General features: G+C 43.6%; 1 pseudogene; it reads left to right on the plus strand.

Annotated features, from left to right (window-relative positions):
* Positions 1-1,770: 1,770 nt before the first annotated feature.
* The window catches only part of LOC127623067 (cholinesterase-like), a 36,055-nt pseudogene continuing 11,236 nt past the window's right edge, over positions 1,771-26,589 (plus strand).

A 26,589-nucleotide genomic window follows, 5' to 3' on the forward strand; every position in this document is an offset into this window, starting at 1 on the left:
CCACTCATATGAGATGAAGAGTTCAGTCAAATCAGTAACTACATAAAAGCTCTTTTATTCTTCATGGAGCAGGGGAGCCTCATGGAGCCATGTTAGCATAGACCAGCTGAATAATACTCACTTAAATCACAGTAACTGCCCTGTTATTGGACACTTTCAATCATGGATTAAATTAATCCTGGCTTACTGTAGATAGTGAATTTCTACAATGGCACTGGTAACTGAAAACTACTGTGTTTGAATGATAAAGCATCCAGGCCACTAGGTGTCAGTGTAAGCCATACTTCGACATACTTAAAGAAAATGCTGAGTGCACCTTTTAAACCAACCAGTCAACTAGTTATTCATACAACCCTCCAAAGTTTTGCACATCATTAGTAAAAGTGAGTGTGTTACACAGACTAACTTTGAGAGGGAATGTTTTTACTTTTGCATACGATCCCCTTCCTGTGATTAATAATGGTATGATCCAATACTGTATTTCCCTTAATTTTTTCTATAAATTTTTAATCTGCTGAGTTATCACTAACGGGAGCATGAGACACATTGGAACACCCTCATATTTTAATTAACTCTCTGTGTACAAAAGCTCCATCGACAAACAAAACATAACCAATGCAAACACTTAACACTTCTTTTCTTCTCAAGAAGCTGAATCTTCTTTTTTTCTATCAATTGAAAAACTCATTAACCTTTCCCGGGCTAAATTACAATGAAACGTATTGGCAAAAAACAACTAAAACACTTCACTACTCTTCTCTCAAACAAGCATGCAAGCATCCAATTTCAACAGCCCCTCTTCGACGTACCCCAGTCGAGCGTCGGATTAAGACGTTTTTGATTACACAATTAACCTCCCCTTGATGAACCGGCAGATGTTTAACAACAATATTTCTGCACACAAACCGATATTTTAAAGTAATTACAAGCCACATTTTTGTGGGGTGATTTTAAAGAACTCCAAAATAACAGATCACTTTAATTACAGCAAGTGGGACAGGATAGCCCAAAATGGCATGAGTCAAAGATCCAAATCCTGCAGGTCGCAGCCACCCCTGGAATGATAACCTCCAGGCGCAGCAGGTATGTTACCTACAAAGCTAATAAAGATCATATTGAGTAAAATGTACAACAGGTAACTCTAACCGAGAAGGAGAGCTGCAGCAGAGGGGAAATTTTGAAAATGATCAAGTGCATCTTTGAAGGATTCATTCTTCCATAAATTACATTTTTTCAATGTTTAATTACTTCAAGGTAAACTTCAAGCCTACCTCTGTAACCTTCTCTGTCTCAGCTTTGGTAATTATCAACTGCACTCTTTAAAGTGGTTGCTTTTTAATGTAGATCTGGGAATGTTCCTTGGGCATGGAATAATCCACAGAAAGATCTAAAATTATTGTATTTTTTTTTTAATTTAGGGCATCATAAAGAATATGGTGAATATGTTGTGAGATTGTATGGCTACTACCTTGGCCAGGTCTCTCTTGTAAAATAGATTTTTGGTAAAATAAAGGTAAAGTAAATAAAAACCCCATCCACTTTTTTTTTGCTTATCGTGGTTGTGGTGGCAGCAGACTCAGCAGGACAGACCATACGTACTTTTTTCTGGGCACATCCTCCAGCACTTGGGGATACCAAGGTGTTCCCAGGCCAGCCAAGAGATATAATCTCTCTTCTCAGTTGGACATGCCCGGAACAACTCCCTAGGAAGGCGCCCAGGAGGCATCCTGACCAGACGCCGGAAACCACATCAAACTGGCTCCTTTCAACATGGAGGAGCAGCGGCTCTACTCCAAGCTCTCCTGTCTGAGCTTCACAAACTATCTCTTAGGGTGAGCCCAGACACCCTGCAATGTAAGCTTATTTCATCCACTTGTAATCGCGGTTACTACCAAAGCTGATGACCGTAGCTAAGACTTCTTTATTATTCATATTGGCTTACATATTGGAAAAACAAATAATGCATATTCATGGTATTAATTCTATATTATATATATGACGTGTAGAACTACTTTCTAAATATCTGTTTGTTTACTATGTTGTTTTGACACGAGTGTTGCACAATGTCTCTTGTATGGAATGCATGGCTTATTACTTTGGAATGCATAGCATAGTAGAAGAAAAAGTGGCTGTGAGAAAAAAGTAAAGTAAAAGTAACTTTTTTAAGGAGGAACGCAATATTCAAATGAGTTACTTTTAAAACTAACATTACCCAGTTCAAGTGTGTTGTAATGTTGTTTGGAAGTCAAGTCAGGTCAGGTCAGGTCAGGTCAGGTCAGGTCAGGTCATGTTATGTTATGTCAAGTCTAGTTATGTCAAGTCTAGTTTAGTTCATGTGCATGTTTTGTAGTCATGTTTTTGGTTTTCACCCTTCAAGTAATAAACTGCACTTGGGTTCTACACTTCATCGTCTACCTGTCATTGCCAGCATTGTTACAGAATACCTGACTGCAAAATGAACCCAGCAGTTCAGCTTCTTCGTTTATGTCAGGGGAATCATCTCTTGGAGGAGTATGTCGAGGACTTCTGTGCTCCTGTGCTCTGGCCTGCAGAGTCGACTTTAATGAGATTGCCATCAAGGACTGTTTCCATTTTGGGCTGAATGAGCCGGTCTCCTCCCTGATGCCTGACGGTTGGAGTACCTACAGCCTAACTCAGTATATCGACCTTGCCGTACAGATAAGTGGTTCACCGTTCACTGTGGGGGAGGCGCATAACGAGCCAGAGTCCCAAGTCGTGGCCGCTGAGCCAGCGTCCCAAAATGGAAACCCAAAATGGAAACACAATGCGTCCCACGTCGTGGTCGACGAGTCAGCGTCCCACGTCGTGGTCGACGAGCAAGCGTCCCACGTCGTGATTGACGAGCCAGTGTCCCACATCTTGGTTGAAGAGCCAGCGTCCTACGTCATGGTCGCCGGGCCCGGTCCCATTCTGATTCTTCTCCATGCCATGTCAGAGCCACGCCTGAGTCTGCTCCATGCCATGTCACAGCCACGCCTGAGTCTGTTCCATGCCATGTCAGAGCCACGCCTGAGTCTGCTCCATGCCATGTCACAGCCACGCCTAAGTCTGCTCCATGCCATGTCACAGCCAAGCCTGAGTCTGCTCCATGCCATGTCACAGCCACACCTCAGCCTGCTGCATGCCATGTCACAGCCATGCCTCAGCCTACTCCATGCCATGTCACAGCACTGCCTTCGAACCATGGTCCAGGCCCTCCTCTTCTTCACTGTACTGGCCCGCCTCTGCGCCACGGTCCAGGCCTGCCTCTGCTCCATAGTCCAGCACTCATGCCTGCCATGGCCAATGCAAAAACATCCATGCCTACTACGGCCAAGTCAGGATCCTGCCGTACCATGTTACCATGTCATGCCATGTAACCAGTGTCTCATTAAATGTAGGCAGCTGTGGCTCAGTTGGTAGAGGGGGTTGGCCACTACTCGCAGGGTTGATGGTTCGAATCCCGGCCCACACTACTCCACGTGTTGAAGTGAGACACTGAACCCCAAGTTGCTCCCAATGGCAGGCTAGCACCTTGCATGGCAGCTCTGCCACCTTTGGTGTATGAATGTGTGTGTGAATGAGTCACAGTGTAAAGCGCTTTGAATACTGTTAAGGGTAAAAAGGCGATATATAAGTGCAGACCATTTACCATTTAAATGCGAGTTGCTGCTCCCCACCTGGGGCTGTGACTTTGTGGTTCGGATACTACAGCAACAACAATTCAGAACCAATATGACTGAGAGTGTAAATACCGCAGTTCAGGCATATATGTATGAAAAATTTATATATATGTAAATATTGTCTCCGTGAATAGGATCAGAGACAATGTTAACTGACAGTAAGCGTTTTCGGGTTAAAAATTTAAAATAACGACATAGCTCTGGTCTCTGTGAATACAATCAGAGACAATGGTAACTTTAGCTGCATTAGCCGTTATAATATACAATTTTATTTTTATGTTTTGGGGCACATTTCCTTCAAAAACTTGTCCACTATGTCTTCAGTGGCTCTGATGCTGGGAGTACATGAAGACTCTTTTGTTCAGTTTTACAGCCATTAACAGAACACTTATGATGCTTACGAAGCTAAGACATTATTCTTCTCACTGTATCTGCTCCAGCGTGGAAAAAAATGGCGGACTGTGTGTAGATCACTCAGGGGAGGAGGGTGGAAGCAAGGCCTGCTCTAACGTGACATCACTTTAAAGCAGAAACAAACATTGAAACAAAATGTAATTATGGTCAGCAAGCTGACTAACACGTATTACATAATAATAGTTTCCCAAGAAATGTATAAGAAAGAATTTGGCGTCCTCCATGTTTCCTATTCTCCTACAACAAAACACTTGTGTGGCATACGTGTAATTATGACTTCAGAAGTGGGAAGTAGGATCATTCTGATAGCACATGAATGCAGCATAAATCGCAAACATTATTAAAATTAGTCTCCATACAGCTAAAGATTTTTATTGATAAACTATTTAACACAAGACCTACCAAGAGCTCTGACTCTGAGTCAGCATGATTTCAACTTAAAAAGAAAAGAAAAAAGTTTAATAGCAGAATTTCCCCCCAAGAACTACACAATCCTGAAAAGAGATTCAGCAATCAGAGATGTGACATTTTAACCAAAATTCTGTAGCACATCACCAGCTGACCACACCCATGAGCATTGTGATTTATTTAAGTCTAGCTACACTCTCCAACAACTTCTAGATTTGTATATACTTAATTTTTTTTTAATTAATTTAATTTAAGCCAATGGCTTAGTTAACAGTTTTATATTTAATCATCAGTTACGATTATGTCATACTTTAATGCTTCATGGGATGAGTTAATTCATTACCTTTGTCTTTTATTAATTTTATTCAAATTATATATAAATAATATATTTATTTATATGTATATATTTTACTATAATTCTCCACTTTCACTTTTCACAATTTTGAAAGTGAAGTGGAGATCAACGGTAAATAAGGACTTAAAAATTTATCTGTTTCTCTGCCACACCTATAATATCACTTCTGAAGAATGCAATGCATTCACTTGCATTGTAAGGTACAACAGAGATGATATATTCTTCTAAATAATTTTGTGTTCAGGAGAAGATAGAAAATCATACAAATCATGAAATCATTTTTTTTTTTTTTTTTTTAATTATCCCTTTAAGAAAATACCCCAGCAAAATTTGCTGCTACAATTTACGGTCTTGTGGGTGGTTGCCAATACATTACTGTCTGGTTGCTAGGGTTTTCTGGGTGATTGCTAGGTGGTTGTTTATTGGCCCAAGTCAAAAAAGCCTACCCCTATGTCTCTATGATATTCTGATCTCCCTGACAATGCTTGTCTATTGAATATTCATTAGTCCAATCGCTTAGACAAGTAATATCACACTTCCTCATCAAATCTGCATGATTTGGGACCCTGTTCGTGTCCATAGCACAAATGGTACGGGGAAAGTTACATGCAAAATGTAATACTTAGGATTAGGGGTGTTCAAATCAGAACCTTAACTCATACTTAGCAAACACTACTAATGACTGCATCATTGATAATGGAACAATGGATGTCTGCTTGTGTCATAATGGCAGGGGAGTGTGTGGGCATGTCTAACGATCATCTTAATTGTATGGTTAAGATGTAGAATGTAAATGACTCCTCCGCTGATGATGGAATAATCACAATGTTTCCTCATCGCAAGTCAACTTATGGTTTGACACAACCATCTCAGAGCACATCCACATGACCCTGCGCTCCATCAGCACTGCTTTCAAATCTGACAGCGCCTCTCTCCTGACAGATAGATTAAATCTGATATTTTCAAATTTAGCTCAGTTTCATTTTAGTCCCACATCCCATCTCATATTCCAGAATAGCATTGAAAAAAATCAAGATATTACATCCACGCAGAGAAATGAAATTACTTAGAGGCTCCAGCATTTTAATGCATCCAGTTTCATTTTCTTATTTATTACAATGAAGCGTTCCAATTTTTGCCCCAGCCCTTCCTCACGGAGAACACAGTTTATGTCAGTGTTGCAAATCATTTGGAAATAATGAAGCTGCTCAGACATACAGCTGTTGATTGGTTTGGATTAGTGTACAAGTGTACATGTGAGTGTATTTGAATAAACCTGAACTAATTTATTCAGATTGTGTGCCAGTTATGTAGCCAGAGTTATTTTAGGACATGCAAACCAAATTCAACTAATGTGTTTACAATTAAAGTAACATTTCATTAATAAATGAACATTTTTGATTATACACCCTCATGTCATTCCAAACCATACCTGCCAACATTGGGGTGTGTATTATGTTTTTTTTTTTTTTTTTTTTCCATTATTCATTTTAATGATTTATATATTTTTCCTTCACCTATACTTCTTGTCTTTATGGTTGTATTCATAAATTTTTGGGTCTGTGTAATTATGTACATCTTATTGAACGTTTACATTGAACCATCTGTTCTTCAATAAAAATGTAAAAAATCTACAGTTTTATCACAATGTGTGAACTTTTCAGACAGTCACTTACCACATCCTCAACATAGTATTAGCGTGTTTCAGCACAATGTGTGGACTTTTCAGAAGACCCCTTACTCACCATATGAAACATTTTCAACTTAGCAATGTTACATTAACGATCTGGAACCTTACCGGACAAATCGCATCCCGTAAGATATTAATTTGATTTGGGACACATCATAAAAAAGGACAAACCCGTATTTTGAGGGACAGGTAGCGATGCTACCTGGAGGTCTAATACATTCTCATAAGCAAAATGTGGATGCGGAAAATCATGGGTTTATCAGGAAAAATTGTAAATCGGAGTACGGAAGGTGGAGGTGTGGATAAAAGGTGTGGAGTGTTGGCAGGTATGTTCCAAACTCATAGGACTTTCTTTTTTCCAAAGAACACAAAATAAGTATACAATCTTCACAGGGTTTATTTGGAAAAAGAGGGACAAAATAAATAAACAAAATAAAACCAGTGAATTTAATTAATACGACTCGTAAACCATATTCAAAGTATTCTGAAGCAATTCAATCACTTTGTGTGATGAACAGGATGAAATTTTCTCTGCGTACACAATCGATGTAGAACGTTGCTTTGAGTCACTGATGCAGATTCAGCTCTCATCCTGTAACATTGCTGGCAATGACGAAGACGATGATGAAGACGTGAAGATGAACCCAAGTGCAGTTTTATTAGAAGACATGCAAAACCAAAAACCCTAACTATACCTGTGAACATGACTATGAACTTGAAAAATCGACACGACACGACACGAACTCAGTTACAATAAACAATACTTGACACTGGACAATGGCAACATGAGGGCTTAAATACATAGGGAAACATAGGGAAACATAAGCCAATGAACAAACAGAACTCTAAACAAGATAACAAGTCAATAAGCATAAACCAATTACATGAAAGAACCAATAACAAGACTAAGAACCAATGAAAACAAGACACATAAACATGGAGGGAAAACAGGACCTCACATGATCAGGAAATGGGAACAAAACTTTTCAAAATAAAAGACCAGAAAACAAAACATGACAGAAAACACATCTAGACATGACACATCCCATTCTCCCACTTATAGGGATCTGTAACACGGAGCAGTTCAGTTGCATAAGTCAGTGAATTGAGCGAGTATTTCACCCTGTGTATCATGTCGTGCCAGTGGAAGACTAGTCTTATAATCCCTTTGCCTAAACTTATTTACTGATTTTTTTTTTATGCAGTGTGTACTAACACATGAATCAACTGCGTATCACTCAGCTGAATGTTGACCTCATATTACCCTAAAACATTCAGCTAGACGGGCTCGCCTCGTTTCGTGCCGACAGAAATACAGCTCTCTGCGGTAAGACTCGCGGTGGTGGCTTGTGTGTTTACGTCAACACGGAATGGTGCAAGAACTCTATGCTAGTCTCTAGTTACTGTTCATCGCTGTTGGAGCTTGTGACTGTTAGATGCAGACCTTTTATCTACCACGGAATTCACCACTGTTTGCATAACCGGAGTTTACATTCCCCCCAGCGCTAACGCTAAGGAAGCGCTCTGTGAACTGTATGGGGCTATGAGCGAACTGCAGAACGCTCACCCCGACGGACTGTTTATTGTCGCTCCCTAAATTCCATCAGTATGTGGACTTTGCAACGAGAGGGGCGAACGCGCTTGATCTTGTTTACACAAACATCCCAGGCGCGTACCGGGCGGAGCCCCGCCCCCACCTCGGCTACTCAGACCACATCTCTGTTATGTTAATTCCAGCATACAGACCTCTCGCCTCTCGAAGCACAAAACCGCTTCAGAAGCAGGTGAAAACCTGGCCAGCAGGAGCCATCTCTGCTCTTCAGGACTGTTTTGAGTGTACTGACTGGCACATGTTCAGGGAGGCTGCAACATATGGCGATTCTACCAACTTGGAGGAATACACAGCATCAGTGACCAGCTACATCAGCAAGTGCATTGATGATGTCACTTTCTCCAAGACCATCACCACACGCTCCAACCAGAAGCCGTGGATGACTGCGGAGGTGTGCACGCTGCTGAGGTCCCGAGACTCGCCTTCAGAGCAGGCGATAAGGCAGCCCTAAGAACAGCTAGGGCCAAACTGTCACGGGCAATCAGAGAGGCAAAGCGCGACACGCCCAGAGAATCCACAGTCACTTCCAGGACAGCGGTGACACGCGCGCATGTGGCAGGGCATCCAGGCTATCACCAACTACAGGACAACATCAGTTGCCTGTGACAAAGATGCCTCCCTTCCAGATGCGCTGAACGACTTCTACGCCGGTTTGAAGTGCAGAACGACGTGATGGCGAGGAAGTCCACCCCTCCTCCCAACGCACCAGGTGCTCTGTCTTACCACGGCAGATGTGAGGAAAACTCTACGTAGAGTCAACCCACGGAAGGCTGCTGGACAAGACAACATTCCTGGCAGAGTGCTCAGAGGATGTGCAGACCAGCTAGCAGATGTTCTTACCGACATCTTCAACATCTCTCTGAGCAGCGCTGTTGTTCCAACGTGCTTCAAGGCCACCACCATCATCCCCATGCCAAAGAAGTCTTCAGTGTCCTGCCTCAACGCCTACCGTCCCCGTCGCGACTTACACCCATCATCATGAAGTGCTTCGAGAGGCTCGCCATGAGGCAGATTAAGACCCAGCTGCCCCCTCACTAGACCCACTGCAGTTTACGTATCGCTCAAACCGCTCAACGGATCGATGCCATCACCACAACCCTCCATCTGGCCCTCACCCACCTAGACAATAAGGACTCATACGCTCGAATGCTGTTCATAGATTTCAGCTCAGCATTCAACACAATCATTCCCCAGCACCTGATTGGAAAGCTGAACCTGCTGGGCCTGGACACCTCCCTCTGCAACTGGATCCTGGACTTCCTGACTGGGAGACCTCAGTCAGTCCGGATCGGGAACAGCATCTCCACCACCACCACACTGAGCACTGGGGCCCCCCAGGGCTGTGTGCTCAGTCCACTGCTGTTCACTCTGCTGACTCACGACTGTGCAGCAATGCACAGCTCGAATCACATCATCAAGTTCGCCGATGAGTCAGCATACAGAGAGGAGGTGCAGCGGCTGACGAACTGGTGTAGAGCCAACAACCTGTCCCTGAATGTCGACAAAACAAAAGAGATGGTTTTTGACTTTAGGAGAGCACAAGGTGAACACACTCCGCTGAACATCGACGGCTCCTCTGTGGAGATCGTCAAGAGCACCAAATTCCTTGGTGTTCACCTGGCGGAGAACCTCACCTGGTCCCTCAACACCAGCTCTATCACCAAGAAAGCCCAGCAGCGTCTCTACTTTCTTCGAAGGCTGAGGAAAGCACATCTCCCAACCCCCATCCTCACTACATTCTATAGAGGGACTATTGAGAGCATCCTGAGCAGCTGCATCACTGCCTGGTTTGGGACTTGCACCGCTTCGGACCGCAAAGCCCTGCAGAGGATAGTGAGGACAGCTGAGAAGATCATTGGGGTCTCTCTTCCCTCCATCAAAGACATTTACAAAAAACACTGTATCCACAGAAGCAACCAGCATTGTGGACTGACCCCACACACCCCTCACACAAACTCTTTACCCTCCTCCCGCCTGGCAAGAGGTACCGAAGCATTCGGGCCCTCACGGCCAGACTGTGTAACAGCTTCTTCCCCCAAGCCATCAGACTTCTCAATACTCAGAGACTGGTTTGACACACACGTGTCCTGAGTTGCACTTTAATTACTGTCACTTTATAACTGTCTGCTACCTCAATAACTGCTATGTGCATAGAACATTATCTCATAGTATGTTATGTTTACATTTTTAGAAACTGTCATCTTTTGCACTACTGAGTACTGGTCGGCGCTGCACTGTCTATTGTCCTGTTCATTGTCAGTAATTTGTTGTACTGTCCTGTACTTTTTGCACATGTTTGCACGTGCACTTTATATAGGTATATATAGGTAGTTTATATAGGTATTTTATTTCGTTGTGTAGTCTCATGTGGTCCTATGTTGGTCCTTTGTTGTTTTTATGTAGCACCATGGTCCTGGAGGAACGTTGTCTCGTTTTGCTGTGTACTGTACTAACTGTATATGGTTGAAACGACAATAAAAACCACTTGACTTGACTTGACTTGACATGAAATGTGCATGCATGTGAGTGAGTTGATTGACAGGTGATGTCTGTATATAAAAGGTGATTGGCTCTTTTACCTGCAAGGTGGGACTTTCTTTCTACATCCATTGACCATTGGGTGTTAGAGCTTCTTGGTTGGGAGTTCCAATTCCTCCCCATTCATTTAAATAGAAGTGACTCCTCTCTCTGCTAAATAGTATCTGGCCTCAAACTCTATATAACATTAATGTCAATCATGCACTACATCTCCTCCCGAAGTTTTCTCACTTTTACTCCTGATTTCTCACAATACATGGACAGTAGATGTGTGCAAATGCAACACGTTACTTTATTTAGAAAGTAACTCAGATACTTAGATTACTTTGCTCGTTACTCAAAAAAGGGTTCTGATTACATAACATGCGTTAATTTTATCGCTTTACCCCCAACCCTGCTAATCACATGCCTGAACTCTAGCCAAATAACCATCATTACTTTCCATAATGACCAAGACAGTTTCCTCATTTAGTAAGACCTTACCCTGTCCATCCTAGCATCCTTGACTTTTCTCCCCCTTTTCAGCTTTTTCTCTATGTCATTTTGACAAGTCACAACCACAAGAAAGGGAAGAACTCACTCGCTCTCTCTTTTGTCTCTCTTCCTCCCATCTCATTTAGAAACAGCTACGCTTCACTCCCCACACCAAGTCCCATAGGCAATTTATGGAATGTAGGCCAAAATGAAATATGGCCTCAATAAAAATCCCCCAACACTTCAAATGCACATGGGCAATAAAACCTGCACAAGTGTATACATGGCAGGGCACTAAACAGCGTGTTAGTTGGTTGAGTGTGTTATTAGGAGCTAGCCAAAGGAGGGTTTTCTCTCCCGCTGATCCTGGGTCAGCACTATGTAGCTGCTGCTGCAACAAACACTGACGCTGGTCGAAAAAACATGACCTGAAAGCAGTGCAACATATTGGCGGCCTAGCCGCTCAAACAGAGCAGTTATATGCCACTAATTCAAAGGGATTTAGGATGGTACAATGCAATATCACTATTGAATCAGCAGTGCGAAACATACAACATGGCAAGCTAATTTCCAATTCCTAAGGTAAGACTCTCATGAGCAAAAACAGTCATCTCAATGGGAATCAGTACGATTGTGAATTTTGCGTGATGGACTTTCCCCTCACAGATTTCATTTGATTGAACTGCTGCCCAGCCAAAGCATTCTTGTTTCCAAAGCCCATTGCATAGGGGTGTCCAATCAATACTGCTCAGAACTGCATCCAGAGCATTGATACAGTCCAGTGAGTGTGTGTGCATGCCTGTGTAACAGAAAAACACAGTTAGATGTTACAATTTCATTTCTATTGACTTTAGATGGTATTTCACAGGTATTTTAGAAACATTTTCTATTATGTTTTTCTCAGAAGTGATAAGGCAAAAAGGTCAAAAGTCAAGCATGAGATTGGCAAATATATTATGCTTATTCTTCTCAGAGAAGACAATTTGACACTATTTGCAACTGATAAGCACTAAAGTCGGACCATGAGGTAAGAAGAGCTTTAGTGGATTTCTTTAAGAGCTGCAAATGTATTAATCCAGGCACAAGAAAGATAGACTGCAATGCTGGAATTCATTTTCATATTTCAAGACTGTAAATTATTTATATTTTTAAGTGTCTTCTAAGTTCTCAATATAGGTGTACAGTACCATTCAGATGAAAACTTCAGTGTGTGTGTTTTTGTGTGTTGAAGAAAGGTGGATCGCAAAACATTATTTGTTTTTGAAATTGTGTTACAAAAGCTGGACTTTATAAAGATGTCTGAACAACAAAGGAAGATTAAAAATTAGGACATAAAGTATATTTAACATCATATTTATTCTGATTGGCTGTCACTGTGTATGCTTTCAGGGTGGACTTACAAGTTACGCGTTGTGTTGCGCCTAGTTACAACTCATAATGCAACCATTTAATGATAAAGATGCCATTGTGAGTCTGTTTCTTGATAGTGAGGTCTGTTCTTGTGCTTCTCATTAAGGACATCTTGTACAAACAGGCATGTACCCAACAAATAATTATTAGGAGAGAATAAAAAAACTAAAAATCAGAACTCTTTTTTTTTTTTACATCCATAGTAATCTACATTTACATTTATGCATTTGGCAGGTGCTTTTATCCATAGTTGTAAGTACAACTTACAGTGCACTTTTTACAGGGACAACACCCTCAGAGAAACCTGGAGTTAAGTGCCTTGCTCAAGGACACAAGGATCAAACCGGCAACCTTCTGCTTACCAGGCCAGTTTAGCGCACTACCACAAGTTGAAAACACTCTATGACAGCACACTTTGTAAAACCATGATGTTATGAAAATGAAACAATAACTTAGTTAGTGGATGTGGCCTTAGTTACCATTGCGTCTTTATAACAATTGCATACCATTCTATATACAGTACATTATTTTAAAAATGAAATGTATATTTTATATTTAGACAGATAATTAGGTAGGATTTTTTTCTCATTTGTAACAGTGTTTCCCTCCATATGACTAATTGCTGCCCTGAGCATTTGCCCTTCGGCATGCAGCTTATCAAATATTATCAGGCATTGTAACGAATGAGGTCGGAGTCAGACAAGGGATGAGGATCCAAATGCAGGTTTATTTGATTGAAGGAAACAAACAGGCATGAATAAACAAAACTACCACGATGGGCAAATGAAAACAAAACACGAAAACACAGGAACTGGAACACGGGAACATAGGCATGGGAGCGAGCACAAACTACGTACAACAGCATTCAACGACAGACAAGGACTAAACCAAAAACCAGGATATAAATACAAAAACATGGGAAAAAGGGGCCAATGAACAAACAGAACACAAACTAGGTGACAAGGTGATTAACAGAAACCAAAGGCAAATTAACAAGGGCAGGTGAAAACAACGAACAGTGAACACGAGGGAAAACAAGACTATGGAGGTACAAGGGTGACAAAAGTGAAAACTAAGGAATAACAAAAGTGACAAAATTACAAACAAAGGGCAACAGTGAGACAAGACAGGGTAACCATTACATAGCCCCCCCCCCTCAAGGATCGGATACCAGACGATCAACAAAACAAAAAAACAGGAAGAACAACTGACAAATGACAGGGGGCACAAAGGGCAGACAGGCAGTCCAGGGGGCAACGAGAGGCAGACCGGCAGTCCGGGGGGCGACGAGGGGCAGGCAGGCAGTCCAGGGAGCAACAAGGGGCGGACAGGCAGGCCAAGGGGGGCACAAGGGACACGGAGACAGACAAAGGAGGGCGAGAGGGCAGATTAGCAGTCTCTGGGGATGTGTGCTGGGAACCAGGTCGGGTGGCCTGGGAAGCTTCCACCGGGTAGGGGCGGGTTTAGGTGGACTGGGAGATGGCCGCAGAGCAGGGGCCGGTTCAGGGGACCTGGGAGGTGGCCATCGGACAGGGACAGGTTTGGATGGCCTGGGAGGCAACCTCAGGACAGGGGCAGGTCCCGGAGGCGGAGCTGAGAGGGGCTCTGGAGACGAAGCTGTGGGAGGTTCTGGAGGCCCAGGAGGCGGAGCCAAGGGAGGCGGACCCATGGAAAGCTCTGGAGGAGCAGGAGGCAGAGCTGGGGGAGGCTCTGGGAGCTCAGGAGGCAGAGCTGAGGGAGGCTCTGGGGCTCAGGAGGCGGAGCTGAGGGAGGTTCAGGAGGCGGTGCTGAGGGAGGCCTAGGAGGTGGAGCCGAGGATGGCTCAGGAGGTGGAGCCGAGGGCGGTGGCGCCGTAGGCAGTTCTAGAGGTGGAGGCCTGGAAGGCTCCGGGGATGGAGCTGAGGAAGGCTCAGGAGATGGAGCTGAGGAAGGCTCTGGAGGCGGAGCCGTAGGAGGCTCTGAGGGCGGAGCCGTCGAAGGCTCGGGTGGCTCAAGAGGCGGAGCCCAGGGAGGCTCGAGAGGCTTGAGGGGCGGAGCCCTGGGAGGCTCGAGAGGCTTGAGGGGCGGAGCCCTGGAAAGCTCGGAGGGCGGAGCTCTGGAAGGCTCGAGAGGCTTGAGAGGTGGAGCCCCAGGAGGCTCGGGAGGAGGAGCTCTGGAAAGCTCGGGAGGCTTGAGAGACGGAGCCCTGGAAGACTCGAGAGACTTGAGAGGCGGAGCCCTGGGAGGCTCGAGAGGCTTGAGGGGCAGAGCCCAGGTAGCCTCGAGAGGTGGAGCCCTGGTAGGCTCGAGAGGCTTGAGAGGTGGAGCTCTGGGAAGCTCGGAGGGCGGAGCCCTGGAAAGCTCGGGAGGCGGAGCCCTGGAAAGCTCAGGAAGCTCGGAAAGCAGGGCTCTGGAAAGCCCAGGAGGCGGAGCTCTGGAAAGCTCAGAAGGCGGAGCTCTGGAAAGCTCGGGAAACTCGGAAGGCCGAGCTCGGGAAACTCGGAAGGCCGAGCTCGGGAAACTCGGAAGGCCGAGCTCGGGAAACTCGGAAGGCCGAGCTCGGGAAACTCGGAAGGCGGCGCTCTGGAAAGCTCGGAAGGCGGCGCTCTGGAAAGCTCGGAAGGCGGCGCTCTGGAAAGCTCGGAAGGCGGCGCTCTGGAAAGCTCGGAAGGCGGCGCTCTGGAAAGCTCGGAAGGCGGCGCTCTGGAAAGCTCGGAAGGCGGCGCTCTGGAAAGCTCGGAAGGCGGCGCTCTGGAAAGCTCGGGAAACTCGGAAGGCGGAGCTCTGGAAAGCTCGGGAGGAGGAGCCCTAGAAGACTCGGGAGGAGGAGCCCTGGAAGGCTCGGGAGGTGCTGGCTCTAAGATGGGCACGACCACTGGCGCTGGCACTTGGACGGACCTGGCTACTGGCGCTGGCTCTTGGACGGTCGAGGCTACAGGTGCTGGCTCAGGGATGGTCGAGGCTACAGGCGCTGGCTCAGGGACGGTCGAGGCTACAGGCGCTGGCTCAGGGACGGTCGAGGCTACAGGCGCTGGCTCAGGGACGGTCGAGGCTACAGGCGCTGGCTCAGGGACGGTCGAGGCTACAGGCGCTGGCTCAGTGGACGTTTGAGGCTATCGGCACTGGCTCACTGACGTCTGAGGCTACAGGCACTGGCTCTGGGACGGTTGAGGGCTCAGGCTCGCTCACCGTGACATGCGAGGGCTCTAGCTCGCTCACCGTGGCTGACGAGGACTCAGGCTCGCTCACAGTGACATGCGTGGGCTCTAGCTCGCTCACCGTGACATGCGTGGGCTCTAGCTCGCTCACCGTGACATGCGTGGGCTCTAGCTCGCTCACCGTGACATGCGTGGGCTCCGGCTCGCAGACCGGGGCTGGCGCGGGCCGGGAGGCGGAAGCCCGTCTTCTCTCCCTCCTCCGGGCAGACGAAGTGGGCCGTGCTGGCTCATGGAAGGCGACTGGCGACGCTGGAATGCTGTTCCTGGTCGGCGTGACTTCAGGCTCGCTGGCCAGGGCAGGCGTAGGCTCTGGCTTGCAGACCGGGGTAGGCGTGACAGGAGGAGCCCCGGACGGCTGAAGGGTCTCCACAGTGGGTGGAGAGGTAGGGTCCTTCTCGGCGAAGCCCACGGTGTACGGCGAGCCGCAGACCAGTAAGGTCGCCTCTAGGAAGTCGTGGAGAGTCCAGTCACGCGTAGCCGGCGGCAAACGCTCCCTGAGCGAAACGTGTAAAGTATCCCTGAAGAAAACCACCAGGGCTGAGTCCGGGAAGTCCGTGAACGTCGCCAGCGCGAGGAAGTCGCTGATGTGGTCTTCAACAGGGCGGTCCTCTTGTTTGAGGCTGAGCAACCAGTAGTTGGCCCGAATAACCGCTGGATCCATTGTGTGGTCTGTCGTTCTGTAACGAATGAGGCCGGAGTCAGACAAGGGATGAGGATCCAAATGCGGGTTTATTTGATTGAAGGAAACAAACAGGCATGAATAAACAAAACTACCACAATGGGCAAATGAAAACAAAACACGAAAACACAGGAACTGGAACACAGGAACACAGGCATGGAATAAACAAAACTACCACGATGGGCAAATGAAAACAAAACACGAAAACACAGGAACTGGAACACGGGAACACAGGCATGGGAGCGAGCACAAACTACGTACAACAGCATTCAACGACAGACAAGGACTAAACCAAAAACCAGGATATAAATACAAAAACATGGGAAAAAGGGGCCAATGAACAAACAGAACACAAACTAGGTGACAAGGTGATTAACAGAAACCAAAGGCAAATTAACAAGGGCAGGTGAAAACAATGAACAGTGAACACGAGGGAAAACAAGACTATGGAGGTACAAGGGTGACAAAAGTGAAAACTAAGGAATAACAAAAGTGACAAAATTACAAACAAAGGGCAACAGTGAGACAAGACAGGGTAACCGTTACAGGCATGCAGCAGTGTGTAACCGCACTCCTCCACAGTTCCCTGTTAGACACTGTAATGACAGTGGTCAGGACAATTTAGCATGTATTATAGAGGATTTCTCACCATAATAAGGGATCAGAACCTTAAAGATCCTGTAAATGCTGGTCTAGCACATGCCACATTATGATAAAACATTTTATATAAATATATACTGTGTATATATATATATATATATATATATATATATATATATATTGTAAAGGGATTCATGGAAAGGAGGAGGCAAGAACCGGCTTGACAATATAAATAATATTTTAATGAAGAAACGAAAGGACAAACACACAAAGGAGTCGGACAGCTGCCCGGAAATCTATCTCTCTCTTGCACTGCAGCCTCCAGTCCGCCTTTATCCCTCCCAGAGGCTTGATTAGCCTGATTAGGGGCCGGGTGTGCAGCATAACGACCCGGCCCCGCCCTCTGCCCTATCACATATATCTATACACATACACACACACACACACACACACACAGGCAGGCGGCCAAAAATTTGGAATAATGTACAGACTTTGCTCTTATGGAAAGAAATTGGTACTTTTATTCAGCAAAGTGGCATTCAACTGATCATAATGTATAGTCAGGACTTTAATATCTTGAAAAATTACTATTACAATTTGAAAAATAAAATTCTTGACTAAAACTTCTTAAAATACTTCAAAGAGTTCTCATCAAATAATCCTCCATGTGAAGCTATGAAAACTTTGCATATACTTGGCATTCTAACTTTCAGTTTTCCAGATACTCAGGTGACATTTCACCTCACACTTCCTGTAGCACTTGCCATAGATGAGTCTTGTTGGGCACTTCTCATGCACCTTAAAGTCTTGCTGATCCCACACAAGCTCAATGGGGTTAAGATCCATAACACTCTTTTCCAATTATCTGTTGTCCAATGTGTGTTTATTTGCCCATTCTAATCTTTTTTACTTGTTAATCGGTTTCAAAAGTGGCTTTTTCTTTAAAATTCTTCCCATAAGGCCTGCACCCCTGAGTCATCTCTTTACTGTTGTACATGAAACTGGTGTTGAGCGGGTAGAATTCAATGAAGCTGTCAGCTGAGCACATGTGAGGCGTCTATTTCTCAAACTAGAGACTCTGATGTACTTATCCTCTTGTTTAGTTGTACATCTGGTCTTCCACATCTCTTTCTGTCCTTGCTAGAGCCAGATGTCCTTTGTCTTTGAAGACTGTAGTGTACACCTTTGTATGAAATCTTCATTTTTTTTTTTGTCCATTTCAAGTATTGTATTGCCTTCATTCCTCAAAACAATGACTGACTGATGAGTTTCTAGAGAAAGATGTTTTTTTGTTGCCATTTTTGACCTAATATTGACCTTAAGACATGCCATGTCTATTGCATACTGTGGCAACTCAAAAAGAAACACAAAGACCATGTTAAGCTTCATTTAACTAACCAAATAGCTTTCAAATGTGTTTGATATAATTGCAAGTGATTTTGTAGTGCCAAATTAGTAATTTAGGATGATTACTCAAGGGTAAGGTTTTGGAGTGATGGCTGCTGTCTAGATTTGATCAAAATGACTTTTTTCAAATAGTGATGATGATGTTTTTTTACATCAGTATTGTCCTAACTATACTTTGTGATCATTTGAATTCTACTGTGGTGAATTAAAGTACCAATTTCCTTCCAAAATAGCAAAATCTGTACATTATTCCAAGCATTTGGCTGCCAGTGTATACATATAGCAGCCACTTCCACAAGAAACATGCCTCTGAATATACTCCTGAATTTGTATCTTATTTCACTTTTTTTTTTATTATTTCCATATTTCAAAGGATTAAGCTCTTCTTTCTTTCAGGTTGTTCACATTCCCAGTCCACTCGATTATAGGTGAAGAGTTTCATTTCTGTGACCATAGCAACACTGTAGCGACTTCAAAGAGGACACAGGAAAACAGGTTCCTTCAACTCAGGTACGTGAGCTTTTATTGGCTTTTACAGGGGTGCCACAAAACGCCAGCTTCACAATAAACTTCAGCTTCACAATCAGCTTCAGCTTCAGCTTCACAATTAACTTCAGCTTCACAATTAACTTCCAGACCCCTACTCTCTCTCTCCACTGCTGGTGGTGTGGCACTTTGTATGCCGCTCTCCCCCTGCTCACTGTAATTAGAGACAGGTGTTAATCATAATTTAGCTCAGGTGTAAGTGCTCTTACCACTTCTCTCTCTCTGGATGGGCACTTGACCACGCCCCTGCTTCCACAAATACCAAATGGAATTCCACCAATGGTTTTAAACCAGTTTCCTGAAAACCCCACTGTATCCCAGTGGTTGGACAAACAGATTGTCTGGCCCCAAACGCATGCCAATGGTTGAGCGAGCCAACAGGGGCCTGGGCTGTTTGGGATGCTCACACAAACGGTTTACTTATAGTATAAGCGGGGATAAGAGAAGTTTTGTAACATAAAAAAAACACAATTCAGCTTTAAGTACATATGACTCAAGTTCTTTCAGGTTCGCTTGGTTTTTTCTGGGGTGATTCCATGGAGAAATAACCCCTGGTGACCTTTAGGAGTCCTAAGTTGTAAGGCGATTTCTCAAAATGCTGAATTGACATTTATTTGCATTCTAAGGGAACTAGGAGCCCTTGAGAGATTCAGCGATGTGGCGTTCTGGGTCTTAACCTAGTTTTATGAGGATGCGGATGATTGCGAGAGGATTGATGCTTTAATTTGTCAAACTGTGTACCTGCACATAACACTTCTCGTACACATACAGAACATGCATAATGTTGACTATTAGGAATGCGCCCAATATTTAGTCAAAAATGCTGTTTTTGATGTTTGGCCAAAAGAGAAATACAGAAAAGTTAAACAGAATCTGTACTTTTACGGATCCGATCAGTGAAACAGTGAAGGAAAGCAGTGTACACATGAAATGATCCAGGTTTATGATTATTTTTTTATGTAGTTGGCAGCTGATTATATTATATTGTTACAGAAAAGAACTAACATTCATTCATGAGATGCACACCCACTTTGAATCCACTCAGATTCATGTCTAGTTTAGGCTAGGTTATGAAAATGCATCCTATTATTCAGATGCAGCAAACTGCCGACAGCAATAACTGTTCTAATTGTCATAAGTCTGTCTGTGAATAAAGAACAAAAGTAGAAAAATAGACAGTAAGAGATTGCAAATAAATGTACATACGAACACATTCTTTTAATTTGGTTATTTCTGCAGATGAGAAATATAAACAGGCTAAACAACAGAAACTACAGGAAGTAATTTAATTGGTTCATATTATAAGATTTGTTAAAACATCTAGAGTGATGAGCTGCATATGTGATGACAAGTTTTATTTCTGCTTTGGGGAAAGTCAAACCAGAATTTACTTCAATCATTATCATCAAGGAAATAAAAATAATAATAATAAAAGAAAATACATCAGCATTAAATACACGTACAGTATAGAGTGTTCCAGTCATTTCACAAACCATATCTAAACCCACTTACAAATTGCCTCTCTTGGAATGAAATACAGTAGATCAAATAAACAGCTAAATTAACGTACCATGGTGGGAGGAAGCTGCTTTACAAGAGACTTGAAAAATTACTCCTAGTTTGTCCTTTGTGTGTAAGTGGCACAATAGTTTATGCATGATAATGAACTACCAGGTATAAAATAATCCCAAAACACCACATCAAAAGTGCATTCCCTGGCAGACTCAAATGTACTGGAAATAAAAAGTTATCTGATCTTTGTTAAAACATACAATATGCTTGAAACACAGAAATATAATACATCTGATTTAAACCTCAGAGGCCCAGAGGAGACAGAAGTAATACCTTTTATTTTTTGGAGACCTAATGCCTATTTTTCACTCAACAGGGGAAACTGGGGCTGGTTGTTACATGGGGAAGTTACAAATGCTATATAAGATTAACATAAATACCTGTACAATTCTATTAGCCTCTTTGATGGCCAGTTTCACTGTGGAAAAAAAAGGTCACAAGGTATTTCCTGGGAAAAAACAGTGTAAATGTTTAGTAGCTTTTTGTAAAAAATGTATTAGATCAGTAATACCTAACTATTTTACTTAGACATTCTAAAGTTACATTATAATCACTATTTAATCTTTGGACTTTTCTCACAAAATCTGTCTTAGAAATGTCCTGGTATTTGTTTTCTCAAATACCAAAGGAATTTGGCAGTTAACTGTGCTTAAGTCCTGAAAATAATGTAACAATGCAAAAAAAAAAAAAAAAAATCTTAATGGTCCTATATGTAGGCCATCCCTTTGTGAAGTAAGGTACATCAGGAAAGTGAATTTGCAACATAGTGTGGCTTCATTAAAGAACTTTCTATTGGCTGTGTGGCATCTGCCACTGTCGTCCATGTGGATTTGTGAATACATTTGTATTTCTCTCTTGTCCCTCAAGAGCTCTGATTACATGGTCCAGCTTCTCATTACGAGCTCTTCGCCATTAATCAAAGAGTCTGTAGAATGCACTGTGAACGAAACCAGAGATTAGGTCAGATCACACGCTGAGGCTCAAGTTCTCTCTTATCGTGCCTTTAATTGCCCTGCCCACTCACACTGCACTGAATAGATAATAGTATGCTAATAGAGTGTGTTTTGTGCTCAGGTTTGGCCTCGGCAGACCCATGAGGCATTGCATTGGCACTTCCTGTTGGAGTCGTGGGGGCAGTGTGTCAGGCTGGTCAAGTAGGGTCAGGGTAACGTGAGTCATGATTTCCCAGGTGAAGGAAATGATGAGTTCTCGAGCTGGTTCAACCTAAAAATGGCGCTTCTGTTTTCTGCAGACTACCCACATGCTGATCCAAGAGGATTTATTCTGGTAAAAGGGATAGTTTATCCAATAATGACAATTCTCTAATTTACTCACCTTGTGTCATCTGAAATTCTTGACTTTCTACCGTGGAACACAAAAAATATATTTTGAAGAATATATGAGGTTTGTCCATGCAATGTAAGTGAATGGAGCCCAAAACTCCAAAAAGGCACTATAAAAGTAATCCATATGACTTGAGTTGTTCTGACTTGTTCAACCATGTCTTCCAAAGCAATATGCTCTGTTTGGATGAAGCTGGGATTAACAAGGAAGTGTTATTAGTCAAATGGTTAAAGGTTCACACAAAAATGAATATTCTGTCATTAATTTTTTTCACTCTCATGTCGTTTCAAATCTGTATGAATGTCTTCTTCTGTTGAACATAAAAGGTGGATTTCTGAAGAATGCCCAGGCTGCTCCTTTCCTTATAATGTAAGCAAAGAGAGACTGAAGCTGCATCCGAATATCCATACTTCCCTAATATATAGTATGCCAAAAACAATATGCCAATGTTGTAGTGAGTCCGAATCCTCAGATTTCATGAAACAGTAAGTGTAAAAATAAACGGATGTCCTACTATTTCCTGTGAGAATCTGAAGTACAGATCAACTGGACACTTAACAATCCAATAATCCCTCAGGAGCAGAGGCGACGTCACTTTCAAAAGGGGGCGTGCACTTCCTGCCGGGTGCTCGAGGCTGGGGCTGAGAGCTGGGCCCAGGTTGAGGCGGAGCTGCCTGTCATTTGGAAGCCACAGGGGGACACCCTAGGCGAGCAGACAGACCGCGCTGGTGCGGTGGTGGGGCATGATCTTCATCTCTTACTCCATCTCTTACTTCACTGCTGAGAACTGCTGGGCAAAGTCCTCACCGGTGTAGGCGAATAGACCGAACAGAGAGACACAGGGGTGTTGAGGAAGTGTGCCTTGTCCACATCCCGCATCTGACCAGGTTCAGCCATAGATGATGCTTCTGGACCACAAGGGTGGCCATTGCCTGCCCGAGTGTCCATGCTGTGACCTTCGTGGCCCTGAGGGCGAGGTCGGTCGCAGAGCGCAGTTCCTTCAACACGCCGGGGTCAGGACTACCCAAGTGCAGATCTTTGAGTGCCTTGGCCTGGTGAACTTGCAGGAGGGCCATGGAATTCAGGGCGGAGGTGGCCTGTCCAGCGGCGATGTAGGTTTTGGCGGTCAGTGATGACGTCATCCTACAGGTGGCGTCATTCACGGGACACAGGTGGATAGCAACTGCTCTGGCCACCTGAGAGTCCTCAGAGTACCGTGGGCCACCCCGCCGCCAAGGGTAGTGAGAGCGGATGAGCGAGGAGGTCAATTACAGGCAGTGAAAGCCCTCCACGACCTCGTCAGCTCATCATGCACCTCTGGGAAGTAAGGAACCGGGGTGGGGGGATGGGGGTGGCTGGCTATGAGCGCCACCCGGACCCGAGGAACCAATTGTCTATCTGTGAAGGCTGTGGGGAGGACGGAGGGTTCCAGTCCAGCCCCACGCTGATGGCGGCCGGGCAAGCATGTCGGCCATCTGGGCATCAGCCTCAGACTGGGCGTGCCGACACGAAGGCAAGGGGGGGTGGCTGGCTAAGAGCGCCGCCCGGACCCGAGGAACCAATCTTCTAGCCGTGAAGGCTGTGGGGAGGACGGAGGGTTCCAGTCTAGCCCCACGCTGACGGTGGCCCGGGAAGCATGTCGGCCATCTGGGCGTCAGCCTCAGACTGGGTGTGCCGACCCGAAGGCAGCATTGCAGTCGAGTCTTCTGCGTCAGATGCCGAAACGCTCTCCGATGCAGCGGCAAACTCATCATCCAGCTCGGGGGGCTCGAGGGAGTAACCAGACTGGCCATGAGGCAAAGCTGCACTACCTTGCAGAGAAGGAGAAAGCCAATGTTATGCGCCGTAGATCCAACAGCATACGCTCTACAGAGGTGAGTGGAACAGTAAGTGATCTCAGCTCGCTGATCGCACAACTGCTCTGCTCCGAAGAAAAAATCTGAATGATATATGCATGATTCCCTCCTTTTATACCCGTATGTCCAGAGGAGGGACATTCTGTCTGCCGATTTCTCATTGGCCTTTATCTCAAGTTCAGAGGTAACCAAGGCCTTCAAAGAAGTTCCCTAGTGTCACATCATTCGACACAATGTCGAAGTCAGCGACAGATGGGGAATGTAAATTATCTCATCATTTAGTCACACTTATGCCATCCCAGAAGTGTATGACTTTCTTCTGCAGAACACAAATTAAGATTTTTAGAAGAATATCTCAGCTCTTTTGGTCCATACAATGCAAGTGAAAGGGTGCCAAAATTTTGACGCTCCAAAAATCACATGACCCTCCTCCCAGTACTGTAATTTTTGAGTGAACTATTTCCAAGTAGCACATGGGGGACACATTGTCCTCCTTTTAAGATACAATGTCCCACATTGATTTAGTTATTGTATTTTTTAAGCCCAGTAATAGCTGTGTTCTTATTCTAATGCATGATGCACAATTTTCTGAAGTTTGTGAGTTGTGGAATGTTCTGCTTAAATATTGATCTGCAAAGGTTGATACTTTTCAATCAGACATTAGAAAAAACACGATAAAGGCTAAGTATAAATATTGATTTATCATCTCTACTTTCCCGGTAATTTATTATACAAATTAACACTATCTCTATCTCTACATCAGGGGTTGGTATTATTAAAAAAAAAAATATATATATATATTATTTAAAAAAATATTATCATTAAAAATGTCACTGTTTTATTCTATTACATTAATTCATTTAATGCTACTCGAGTTATATTGCCAGAAGTAGTGAGTGGTTTCCTTGTTATACTTGTATACAGTTTTTCTCAATCGATTTTACGCATTTCTCTAAACTCAGGTCACTGCTCTCAAAACAATTAACACAGCCATCTGAACACTTTATAATTGACCTAAACTGATTGTGCATTGACCTAAAGTTCGATTTTCCAAATTTTCTCGAAACACTACATTCAAATTTCTTTGAATAAAATTCATGCTTTCAAAACAGTTAACGCAAACAACTGAATTAAAGTCATACTCTCAAATGCAAACGCCAAGGATTTGAGGCCTGGTCTCCACAGCAAGCCAAGGTCGCGTAGCTTCTCCTGCAGATCATCATGCAGCTTGGTTGTTGCATGAATCTCATATTTTAGTAGTGTCTGGCAATGGTAAACACAAACAACGATGTCCATGTGCTGTAAAAGTCGTGCTAACTAACAAAAATAGCACCATTTCCATATTGGATCTGGAGTGGCTGCTGCGTGCTACCGTGCCGCCATCTTGCGCCGCCAATTATAGGACAGAGAAGTAGTGAAAACAGACGGTATGAAAATAGCACAGTAAAATTATTGTTACAGCACTTAAAATGTACTCAAGTAAAGGTTAAAGTATACAAACTACTTAAAAAGTACAATTCCTGGGAAAACTACTTAATTACAGTAACGTGAGTATTTGTAATTGCGGTTAAGCACCATAAAAGTAGACTGTACAACTTGTGCACCATATTCTGAAGCAATACAATAACTTCCTGCAAGGAACAGAATGAAATTTACTAAATATATATTTACTAAATCAACATGTTGCTTCCGAAATTTCATGTACCTTGAAATCAACCCCATTCAGCCAAATTACTGGCAAGCGCCATCCCCCATCAGACATTTTTGCGTCAATTCGAGTATGATCACATTTCCCTCTTGCACTACTGATAGTGCTTTGTTCGGACAGCCTCAGAGACATGACTTGAGGTCCCATTGGAACCAGGATGATATCGAGTTCAAATAAACACTTGTGAGCGCGATTCGAAGGTTGCATTTTCTCTCAAGAATTACACTTTTACTCTGCTGATGGTGATGTTTAGGGTTGGGGTTTGGGTTACTGTTAATAAAATATGCATTCCTGTTGACATAAATTAAAACTAAAAATACTACTCGCTTTTAGCGCCACTCTGTGGACATTTCACCTGAAAACTGGAGCGTGCATGTACCCATACATTCAACAATACTTCCAGCTTTGGCCACTGGAGTCAGTGATTTGAATTTAAGTGAGCACAGACTGATTACAGCTGCAAAACTTTTGACATTCTGTCACTAAATTAACAGGGATCATGAAGTCTAAGGGATACCAGCACACTTATCTTTAAAGTGGGGTTTGACAACCCTATGTATAACTATCACTGAGCAGTACTGCATTTGAGACTTGGACAAGCTTCAATATTCCTTCCCCAGAACACAATGAATAATCTTTTTATATCGCTTCTCTTGAACCCAATTTCTGTTATGTTATTGAGATCACTTTTAAGTCTCAGAGTTTGTAAGTACTGTCTGGCAGCATCTTAGTTATGAATGTGGCATCATTGATATTATATGGAAAAGTCTGCTGCCAGTTTTCGTCAACTCACTTTGTAATATTGGCCCCATTGTAGCGGCTGGCACAGGGGCAGTGTGTGTCAAGGCAAATATCGATCGGATTAAATCTTTGGGGTCTCAATGATTGTAAATACTATGGATGAGTGACCAATATTGACAAGGTACATGATAATGATGTGATTTCCATTATACTCACTTTTGGCATCTTTAATGAATTTATAGATGAATAAACGAGATCAGGAGTGTTAAGTTTATTGCACAAGAATAGATTTAAAACATTTTAAGTTGCCAGTGAAATTATCCTTTCAATAGGAATGGTTTAATTCTAAATGCGT

The sequence above is a fragment of the Xyrauchen texanus genome, chromosome 29 (assembly GCF_025860055.1).
Source record: "Xyrauchen texanus isolate HMW12.3.18 chromosome 29, RBS_HiC_50CHRs, whole genome shotgun sequence".
Taxonomy (NCBI): domain Eukaryota; kingdom Metazoa; phylum Chordata; class Actinopteri; order Cypriniformes; family Catostomidae; genus Xyrauchen; species Xyrauchen texanus.